Source organism: Suricata suricatta, chromosome 14 (assembly GCF_006229205.1).
Source record: "Suricata suricatta isolate VVHF042 chromosome 14, meerkat_22Aug2017_6uvM2_HiC, whole genome shotgun sequence".
In the NCBI taxonomy this organism is placed as follows: domain Eukaryota; kingdom Metazoa; phylum Chordata; class Mammalia; order Carnivora; family Herpestidae; genus Suricata; species Suricata suricatta.
In genome coordinates, this window is record NC_043713.1 from 9,975,323 (window position 1) to 9,986,500 (window position 11,178).

The window sequence follows — 11,178 nt, forward strand, 5'->3', positions numbered from 1 at the left end:
ATGATTAGGGGAATAATATTTTCTAAGACAATAAGCTGAAGGATGATTAGAAATAATAATTTAGTAACATGACCTGATTCAAAGCAATTATATAAATATATTTTCAAATTTATTTTAAGAATAAAAATAGACAATTATAAAATGAATTTTGAAAACTAATGATAAAGAGCATTTAGTGATGCCAGAATTAAAATACTCCACCACTGATTTATAGAATGGCATAATAAATCCAGAATTAGACTCGTAGATTCAGGGTAACTTTACAGTAAAGCTGAAACTTTAAATAAGTTGAGAAATTCTGAATTAATTAATGGTTCCTAATTAATTTAATATCTGGTTTTAGACAATAATAATCACACACATAAGTTAAAATCACACCTCTATAAAAAATAATACATTCTATGAAACAAATACTTACATGTTCAAACAGTAAGAGAATGTGTCAAATATGGAATTTTAAATCAGCTGATATATGAGATTAACGAATCTTTTAAAGTTAGCTAACAAATTGTAAATACTTATGTAATTTTTGTATGACAGAAAGAAATGATACATACAGATTTAAAAAACATAAAAAGGAAATTTATTTCTCTTTCATCTGAAAGATTTCGTTGGGCTATCTAGGACTAATAGGGCAGCTTTCTAAGAGCATGGGGCCAAGGCTGTTTCCCTATAGATACACTGCTGTTCTGCGCTGCTCTGTATGAGGCTTTGACCTATAATACCACCACACAAGCACCAGCCTTCATATTCCGGTCATGTTAACATGTAGTGTTATATTTGTTTCCAGTGTACAACATAGTGATTCACCAATACTATTGTGCTTCTCACAAGTTTACTCTAAATCCCTTTCACCTATTTCACCCATTCCCCTTCCCCCCACCTTCTTTCTGGAAACCATGAGTTTGTTCTTTATAGTTAAGAGTCTGGTTTTTAGTTTGTCTCTTTCTGCTCCTTAATTATAAGTGTATAGAAATTCAATGGATTCTGTATACTAATTTTGTATCGTGTAAAAAAAAAAAATGGTCCAGTTTCACTTTTTTTCATGTAGCTGTCCAGTTTTCCAAACACCATTTGTTGAAGAGACTGTCTTTTCCATTGCATATTATTGCCTCCTTTTTGAAGATTAATTGATCATAAATCATGGGTTTATTTCTTGGCTCTCTATTCTGTTCCATTGACCTGTGTCCATTTTTGTGCCAATACAATACTGTTTTGATTATTACAGATATATAGTGTATGTTGAAATCTAGGATTTTGATATCTCCAGTTTTATTTTTCTTTTTCAAGTTTCCATTGGCTATTCTGGTTTTTTTGTGGTTATATATAAATTTTAGGATTATTCTAGTTCTGTGAAAAATGTTCTTGGTATTTTGGTAGGGGTTGCATTAAGTCTGTAGATTGCTTTGGGAACTCTAGGCTTTTGACAATATTTGTTCTTCCAATCAGTCACCATGGAATAATTTCATCTGTGTCATCTTCAATGTCTTCCATCAGTGGTTTCTAGTTTTCAGAGTATAAGCCTTTTACTTCTTTGGTTAAATTTGTTCCTAGACATTTTATTCTTTTTGGTGTCATTGTGAATGGAATTTTTTTTCTTAATTTCTCTTTCTGCTCCTTAATTATAAGTGTATAGAAATTCAATGGATTCTGTATACTAATTTTGTATCTTGTGACCTTACTGAATTTATTTACTTTTCTAGTATTTTTTGCTATACCCCTTTGGGTTTTCTCTACATAGTATCATATCACCTGCAAATAATGAAAGTTGTGCTGCTGCTTTACCAACTAGGATGCTTTTCATTGTGCCTTTTTCTTGTTGGATTGTTATGGGTAGGACTTGCAGTACTATGTTGAATCAGAGTGCTGAAAGTAGACACTCTTGTCTTGTACCTGATCTTAGGGGGATGCTGTCAGTTTTTCACCATTGAGTATGATGTGAGCAGTGGGGTTTTCATCTATGGTCTTTATTATATTGAGATATGGTCCCTCTAAACCTACTTTGTTGACGATTTTTATCAAGAATGGATGTTGTACTTTGTCAAATGCTTTTTTTTTTTTTGCATCTGTTGAAATGATTAAATGGTTTTAATCCTTTCTCTTGTTGATGTGATGTATCACATTGATTGATTTGCAAATATTGAACCACTCTTGCATTCTGGGAATGAATTTTTTTGATATATTGTTGTATTCACTTTGATATTTTGTTGAGGATTTATGCGTTCATACATACTGACCTGTACTGACCTGTAGTTCTCCTTTTTTGTAGTGCCTTTATCTAGTTTATATATCAGAGTAATGCTGGCCTCATAGAATGAATTTGGAAACTTTTTTGTTTTTCCTCTTCTAGTTTTTGAAATAGTTTGAGAAGAATAGGTACTAACTCTTTAAATGTTTGGTGGAATTCAACTATGAAGCCATCTGGTCTTGGATTTTGTTTGGTGGGAGGTTTTTGGTTACCAATTTCATCTCATTGGTGGTAATTGGTCTGTACAAATTTTCTATTTCTTGCTGATTCAGTTTTGGGAGGTTATAGATTTCTAGATATTTGATCTTTTCTAGGTTGTCCAATTTGTTGGAGTATATATTTTCTATAATCCGTTAAAATTCTTTGTATTTTTGTGGTGTCAGTTGTTATTTCTCCTCTTTCCTTCTGATTTTTTTTGCCTGAGTTCCTTTTTCTCTTTCCTCCTCTCTCTCCTCCCATTCTTCCTCCTCCTCCTCTTCTTCCTCTTCTTCCTTTCGTCTTTCTTCCTTCTTCCTTCTTCGTTCTTCTCCTTCTGGCTGAAAGTCTATCAATTTTATTGATCTTTTCAAATAATTAGACCATTGTTTCACTGATCTGTTGTATTGTGGGTTGTTTTTTTGGCTATGTTTTGTTTTAGTTTCTATTTTATTTCTTCTCAGTCTGTATTATTTCTACTTCTTTTGGATTTTATTTGTTCTTCTTTTTCTAGCTCCATTAGATATCCGGTTAGGTGGTTTATTGGGATTTTTCTTGCAACCTGCAATATGCCTATATTCCTTTAAACTTCCCTCTTCTAACAGCTTTCGCCACTTTTCAAAAATCTTGAACCATTGCATTTTCATTTTCATTTATGTCTATGTGTTTTTTTTCCTTCTTTGATTTCTTGTTTGAACCACTCATTGTTTAGTAGCATGTTATTTAGTCTCCATATATTTGTGTTTTTTTCCAGTGGGGTGTGTGTGTGTGTGTGTGTGTGCATGCGTGCGTGCGTGCGGTTGATTTCTAGTATCATACTGTTGTGGTCAGAAAAAAAAGATGGTATGACTTCAGTCTTTTTAAATTTGTTGAGATTTGTTTTGTGGCCTTAAACATGATCTATTCTGGATAATGTTCCATGTACACTTGAAAAGAATGTGTATTCTTCAGTTTTAGGATGGAATGTTCTGAGTGTATCTGTTAGATCCATCTGATCCAATGTGTTATTCAAAACCACTGTTTCTTCTTTACTTCAGGGACCTTGAGCTATGTAATTCTTAAAGAAATGATGTAATCACCCAGGGTATATAAGACCCTGGCTATCTTAATAAACGTGGGCTTACCAACCACAAAAAAACAAAACAAACAAAAAAAAAAAAACCCACTGTTTCTTTGTTAATTTTCTATTTCTATCATCTATCCTTTGATGTAAGTGAGATGTTAAAGTTCCCTAACTTACATATTACTATGTATTATTTTCTTTATATTTGTTATTTGCTGCTTTATGTATTTGGGTACTCCTGTAGTAGATGCAAAAATATCTATAATATTTATATCTTCTTGTTGGATTATTCCTTTTATGAAAATATAGTGTCCTTATTTGTCTTTTATGAAAGTCTTTGTTTTTAAAGCTATTTTCTCTGATGCTTGTATTGCTGGCTTTTTTTTTTTCCACTTTCATTTGCCTAATAAATGCTCTCCTGTCCTTTCACTTTCAATTTGCATGGGTCTTTAGTTCTGAAATGAATTCTTGTAAGCAGCATATACATGGGTTTTCCTTTTTAATCCATTATTTCACCATATCTCTTTTGATTAGAGTATTTACTCCATTTACATTCAAATAATTGTTAATAGATATGCACTTATTTCCATTTTGTTACTGGTTTTATGGTTGTTTTATCGTTTTTCTCCATTCCTTTTTTTTTCTTGCTATCTTCTCTCATAGTTTGCTGGCTTTCTTTAGTAATATTATCTCTCTCACTCTCTCCCCCCTCCCTCTCTGTCTCTATCCTTTCTTTTTGCATATCTAGTATTTGTTTTTGATTTATACTTACCATTAAATTTGTATATAATATGCTCTGCAAATATAAGTCTATCTAAGTTGATGGTCACTTAAATTTATACTCATTATTTACTCTTCCCCAACTCATTTTTAGGTATTTATGATATTGTACTTTACATCTTTTTATTTTGTGAATCCTTTGACTGATTATTACTGATATACCTAATTTTACTGCTTTCGTGTTTTCTTCTTTTCTTATTCCTGCTTATGGTCTTTCCTTTCAGCTCAAAGAGTCACCTTTGACATTTATTGTAGGGCTGGTTTAGTGATCATGAATTCCTTTAAATTTTGTTTCACTGGGAAACTCTTTATCTCTCCCTCTGTTCTTAATGATAGCTTTACTGGATAGACCATTCATGGCTGCATGAGTTTTTCTTTCAGTGCTTTGAATATATCATGTCATTCCCTTCTGGGGAATGCCTGAAAAATTTTTCTGCTAAAAAATCAGTTGATAGACTTATGAGGTTTCCATTGTATGTAACCATTTTCTCTTGTTCCTTTTAAAATTCTCTCTTTATCACTACTTTTTGCCATCCTAATTACTGTGTGTTTTGGTGTGGATGTCTGTGGATTGATTTTGCTGGGGGCTCTCTGGGCCTCCTGGATATAATTTTTATTTCCTTCCTTCCTTAGATTTGAGAAGTTTTCAGCTATTATTTGTTCAGATAAATTTATGCCCCTTATCTCTCTTATTTCTCTCTGAGGTCCTTATAATGTGAATATTATTGTGCCTGTTAGTGTCGCTGAATTCCCTAAGTCTATTTTTTGTTATTTATTATACTTTCTCTCTCTCTCCTGTTTAGCCTTATTTCATTCTATTTCTCGGTTCTCCGGGTCACTGATCCATTCTTCTGCTTCCTCTAGTCTACTATTTATTCCACTAGCATATTTTTAATTTAAGTTATTGAATTCTTCATCTCTGATTAGTTCTGCTTTATATTTTCTATCTCTGTTACATGTCTCACTGAGGTCTCCACTCTTTTCTCAATTTCACTGAGTATCTTTATGACCATTACTCTAAATTCTCTATCAGGCATATTATCTCCATTTAGCTCTGTTGTGGTGATTTTGTCTTATTCTTTCATTTGGGGCATACCCCTCTCTTTCCTCATTTTTTCTAACTCTCCATGTCTGTTTCTCTGTGTTAGGAGAATCAGCTGCATCTCTTGCTCTTGAAAGTAGTGGCCTTATGAAGAAGAGGTCCTGTCATGCCCTGCAGTATGGTGTCCCTTGTTAAACTCTGCTTACTCTAAGACCTAGTAATATTATACCCCTCTGATTTTCTGTGGAGTCCTACTGCCTAAAGTTTTTGGTGTGAGGTCTGGTCCTTTCCTTTTCCATGCTTAGGTGTCTCTCACTTCTGGAGACAGTCCCATAGGTCGATTTGTCTTCTGACCCTTTCTACCCTCTTGGATATGGCCTCCTCTCTACATTTAACTGCAGAGAGTCTGTTCCACCAGTCTTTGGGTTGTTTTCTGGGTCATTTATTCTGATATGGGTGTTATCTATTTGGATCAGTGAGACAAGGCTAGCTTAGGGTCCTCCTATTAGGTTGGTACAGACCTAGCAAACAAGTCAAAAGAATCACATAGAATGATTTTATAAGTAGAGTAGTGCCATTTCCCAATTCTTTTCAAGTTCCTCAAAATTGTGAGCTCAGTTTGGTGACAAATGTCTTTGGGAAGAGAAGAGCAAAGAAATCATATATTTATAGTTTTAATAATTCCAGGCTGAGAGCGGGGTCGATTTAAGCCTTTAATTATCTCTCTGCCAGTTAATTTATATTGTTTTTGAATAATCATTAAATATCTGTGTTCTGTGATTTCTCTTATTCCTGTATCATCAGTCATAGCAATCTGACCATGGCCTTCCTGAAGGCCATATTTTTATTTTGTTCAAATGCCAAGTAATGCATTTGGCTGGAATTTCTTTTCCCTTAGCGTGCTAAGGCTGTTTATGGGTCTGTGTTTGTCATTTACTTATTTACTGTTTGGTGTATGGAGGGTATGTTTGCACCTCGATATTCTTTTTGTCCTTCTTCCTCTGCTACTATGAAGGATAGAAAAAAATCATGTTCCAATAAAAGAGTTGTTGGTTTTGTTTCTTAAAATGAGCTGTCCACTCTGATTTCAGCAGTCATTCAGAATATGAATTCTCAGCATTATAGTGAAGTCTGTTAGTCTTCATTGTTTTACTATTCCTCCTTTATGAGCATTGGAGAGCAGAGAGAGCACATCCTCTCTGAGAGCAGGGCAAACCTGAAAGTACCACTCTGGGGTGGTATTTTGATAGGAGGGAGGCTGTGAGTAGGTGAGAGCAGAGAATCTATGGGAAATCTCTGTACCTTCCCATAAGTTTTACTGTGAACCTAAAATTGCTCAGCAGTGCCGTGAGCCTACATGTGGTTGAACAGGATCCATGATGCTAGACAAGAATACTGTGCTAAGACAGGTGATGAGGAACATGCAGGTGGCCTATGTAAGAGGCTGTTTCCAGTAATCCAGGCGAGCGATAATGCTGTCATGGACCATGTCATAGCTATGGGGGAGGGGAGAGGTGGCTGAACCTTGAATGCATTTGGAAGATAGAAAGAAATTCTTATCATATTAAATTTGAGGAAAGAAACAGACAGAAAGGGAGAGAGAATGAGAGAGTGTTTGAGATAGAGAGAGAAAGGACAACAACAACAAAAGTCAATTTGCCATTGACCGAGGAAATCCTGTCAGAAGCTCAATTTTCTGTATTCATTTTGAAATCAATTCTATTTTTATGTCCATATATATGCATTCTTATGATCATACATGTGTTTCCCAAGTTTGAAAATATCTAAGAAAAAAATATGGGGGTTGATATGTAGTTCAGATGTCTAATTTGTATGTTATAAACGCAACACTTGAGGACATTGGAGATATGTAAATAGAGAAATTAGAAACCACAGAAGAGAGCAGATAGCAACTTCCTGATTTGATGACCTGCTACTTGGAAAAAAGTACTAAAATTAGTCAAAAGTGTCCCATAAGACACCTAAGAACAATGTGAAGAACTTATAAGATGGCAGATTTTAACTTAAAATAGTGAAGGAAGAGAAAGTAGAAGATAAGTACCTTAAAAACAGAGGAATTACCAGTCAGTGAGATTTTTGTGTGCTATGAGTTTATGCTAATGTAAATGAATGTCTCTCAGAAATATTCTTGGATTGGAAGAGATAGGAGATCCTTAACATCCTATTTACCCTGAGTATGAAATAGAAAATAGCTTTAACTGCCATCCACTATTATGTTGCCAAGTCTTACTATTAATACTATCTACTAATATACCACACTCAGGTCCTTGGCTGTCAGTGAATGTGAAAAATATGCCAAATTATATTCAACAATATTTATCTACAGTGGAACTTCCTACATGTGAGTATGAGTTCTAGTTTTATGAAATGACTGTGGTTCAATAAACAACGTTAGACTATCTTTTCTTGATTTTTAGTGAATGAACATGGACCATTTTTTCTCCGTAAATCTGCACAAAAGAATGATAATTTTCCCCTTGACATAATTACCTTTGCAGTTCTTTTCCCAGGTGCTATTGTTAAAGAAGGTGATGCCTTCTAGACTCAGAACTGTCTGAAGAAATCTATTTTGTTCGTTCTCTCTAGTCAGCACTATTTAACATTTTTGGTCAAAGATAAATATTATCTGGAGGGCATTGTACACTTTGTTCTCCATTTGAAAATGTGCAAATATGAGAAGCTTGTGTCTATTTTTTGCAATTATTAACTTTTTCTTGAATAAGAAAAATGATTACAGCTAAATTTCGCAACACTTGTCAGTTAGGAATTTAAGAATGCCTGAAGCTATCTCAAACTACTTGAGCTGCTTTGGGCTATTTTAGAAAATAATTTGATACATTTTTTGAGCATTCCAGAGGGGTATGACCCTTTTCCTTAATGGCAGTAGCTTGAATTCTTACATGAGTACTTTGGTATGGAGGTTGATATGAAATATGGAAGAATATCTGAAGAAATGAATCATAAGCATCAGTGTTATGATTTTGTTTTAATGATAAGAGTATGTGGTATAGTTGATAGAGATTCAAAACCTATTGCTTCCATCATGTTGAGGATGTTTATCATTACATTACTTCCTGGGAATCTTGGTCTGCACTTAATTTTTCTTCTTTAAAATCAGGACTATAGTTGGCTGATAAGCAAAGACTTCAGGCATTTTTATCAGCTTACACTCTGGCAAGGCAGACTGCTATGACAGGTTAAAAAAAAAAAGATACCCCCCTAAATGTTGATTCTCCTTGCACAATTGGTTCATCATTTTGACAGACAAATCAACCCACAAGGCAAGAAAACTATTTTTGGATGGTGCTAACTTTTTTTTTTTTTTTTGACAGCACATACCATCATTGTTGTCAAAACTGGTTGGAAACACAGACACAAGCCTATTGTATACTTCTGTTTTATTTGGTGGAGTCAGAATAGTTGCTCTTATATGGTAGTATATACACCTAGCTTATTTCATTACAAATGTCTCGCAACACACAGGAAGCGTTCACATGAATAATAATTCTACAATTGGGAGTTCAAATTCTAACTTTTCCTTCAAATACAGAATTTTAAACAAAAACAGTAAAGAACTGGGTTATCCAATTTATCCACTAAGCACAGAAACTTTCAGTAAACTCGAACAGGGAATTCACCTCTCTGTGCTTATTTTGTCATTTGCAAAAAGGGATAGTAATAATATATCCCTTATGTTAGCCATGGGGAAGGAGCATATGAGTACCATATATGAAAGTGCTGACAAACTGGACGTGTCTGTATTGATATAAGGTTATTTGCCATTGTCATTATATTACTCACATCTCTCCCATCATTAAGCCTAGACACAATTATTCTAAGGATAAAAGAGTCTTTCTCATTCGGTCAGTCATTGGGTCCACCTTTATTGTGCATAATAGAGTTGATAAGGGGATACAGAAAAATAGAGAAACCCAAGAGAACATGGTGTTATCCTAAGAGCTAATTTCTTTTAAAGGAGAGTAAATGAGCGAACTACTTAAGTAGAATGGAGAGAGAAGTGGCCTGTGTGTGTGTGTGTGTCTATGAGACAGAGATTGGTAGCTTTTTGTGCATCAAGAGTTAAAGATTGAAAGCAACTGCCACGAGTATGTGTGAGGGAGGAATTTGGGAGCAAACCACAGGGCTAGGTCTCTGGTCGCAAAAGGGAAATGAGTTGTACAACTGTAAGCTTGGATCCTGTCCTTAAGTAAAATTTCAAAATTTTATTCATCATGATCACGGATTTTTTTGCATTAACTTTAATTTTTCAATAGTGCATTGAAATAACTGATTTGTGTTTGTTATGGAGCTTTTTAATGCCTACTTCAGTTTTGTACCTATGGTCTTGCCTCACTTGCCTCACCCTAGTCTCTGTGCTGACTTGGCAGCAGATATAGAGGAAGGATTTTTAGAAGTTTTTCTTTTATAATGCATACAAGGAAGTAAGTGTCTGCTTACCAGATTCTTAGAGACTTAGATAAAATTTTGTTTCAAATAATTTTGGGGAATCAGGCTACCATTTCTTTGAATGTGCTTCCATTTAAAAGTAAAGTTTGTTTTGTCTTGTTGCTGTTTTGTGTTAATTTGTTTGTAAGAAGTTACATAAGCTATGCTAAAAACTCTAACTCAAAAATCATGAAACTCAAATGCGGTGCTTACATTTAAGTGACTGAACATCTTATGGTAATGAAAAGCTAATTGTGCTTTTAAGAAGAAGAAAGAAAGAAAATGGAAAAAAGAAAAGGAAAGGGAAAAATGTCAGGCAGGAAAAGAAGGAATGGATTTCGGTGGACAAAGAACATTAGATTGTATGATACAAAATATAATATAAAAATTTACAAATGAAAGTTAGAAAATCATCATTCTTTAGGCAGTTACATTAATGAGAAGCCTAACTGGAGCAAGAGGTACCCATAAAATGGGACTGTGATGAAATATATATGAAAGAGCAGAAATTAGACTAACTCATATTTTTTGGAACAATTCAAAACTCTAAATGGTGATCTGGGATGAAAATGTTGAATTTGAAAATTTTTTCAAAATATGTTCAGGAGTATCTCCATTACCTTGCTTTTTCCAACACATGTTCACAACTGGACGAAGTCTCAGGGAGAAAATAGAGGAGGTCCCCATGACAGCATGTGTGATGGAGGGATGGTAGACAGAGATCACCATGCATCTTCTCCCCTCTTCAGTCAGAGATACATATCACTGATTTCATTTCCCAACTTGGGGTTGGCAATCCATGTGAGAGTTCATTTTTTTCAAGAATCTCTCCTAAATCCTTATAAAAGCAATTTCTTTGAAAAATGTTAGCGTTAGCGCACACATTTCATTTTAAAATTCAAATAATGTCATTTCTAAATTTCTTTTGAAGTATTAGTAACTTGAAATAGATTCCACACACATGTTTTTTTAATTTTGTTTAAGCTATGTGTCCAAAAATAGCACTAGTTGTGGAATGAGGTAACTCACAGGGACAGGTCATATTCCATCCCTCTCATCCTATGACTTGCCCAGAATGTTGAGATACTGAATTTATATATGGCTAAACAGTATTGCTAGCATGACTTTTTCTAAGTTCTGAAGCTAGACTCTTATGGGTGTAAAGTCCCAAAGATAAATATTAAAGTTTAAACTAAAAGAAATTGCCAGAAGAAGCTATCTTTGATCAAACATGGTTTATTCTTGTTTAAAAGACTAAAGGAATAACTAAAGAATACAGCAACAGACTAAATGGAAAGAATTTTGCAAAGGATTTTATTTGCAGTGGACTTGAAGAAGAAAGTATGGAGGTATAAGTTTTAGACATTCTTTTGCAGATAACCC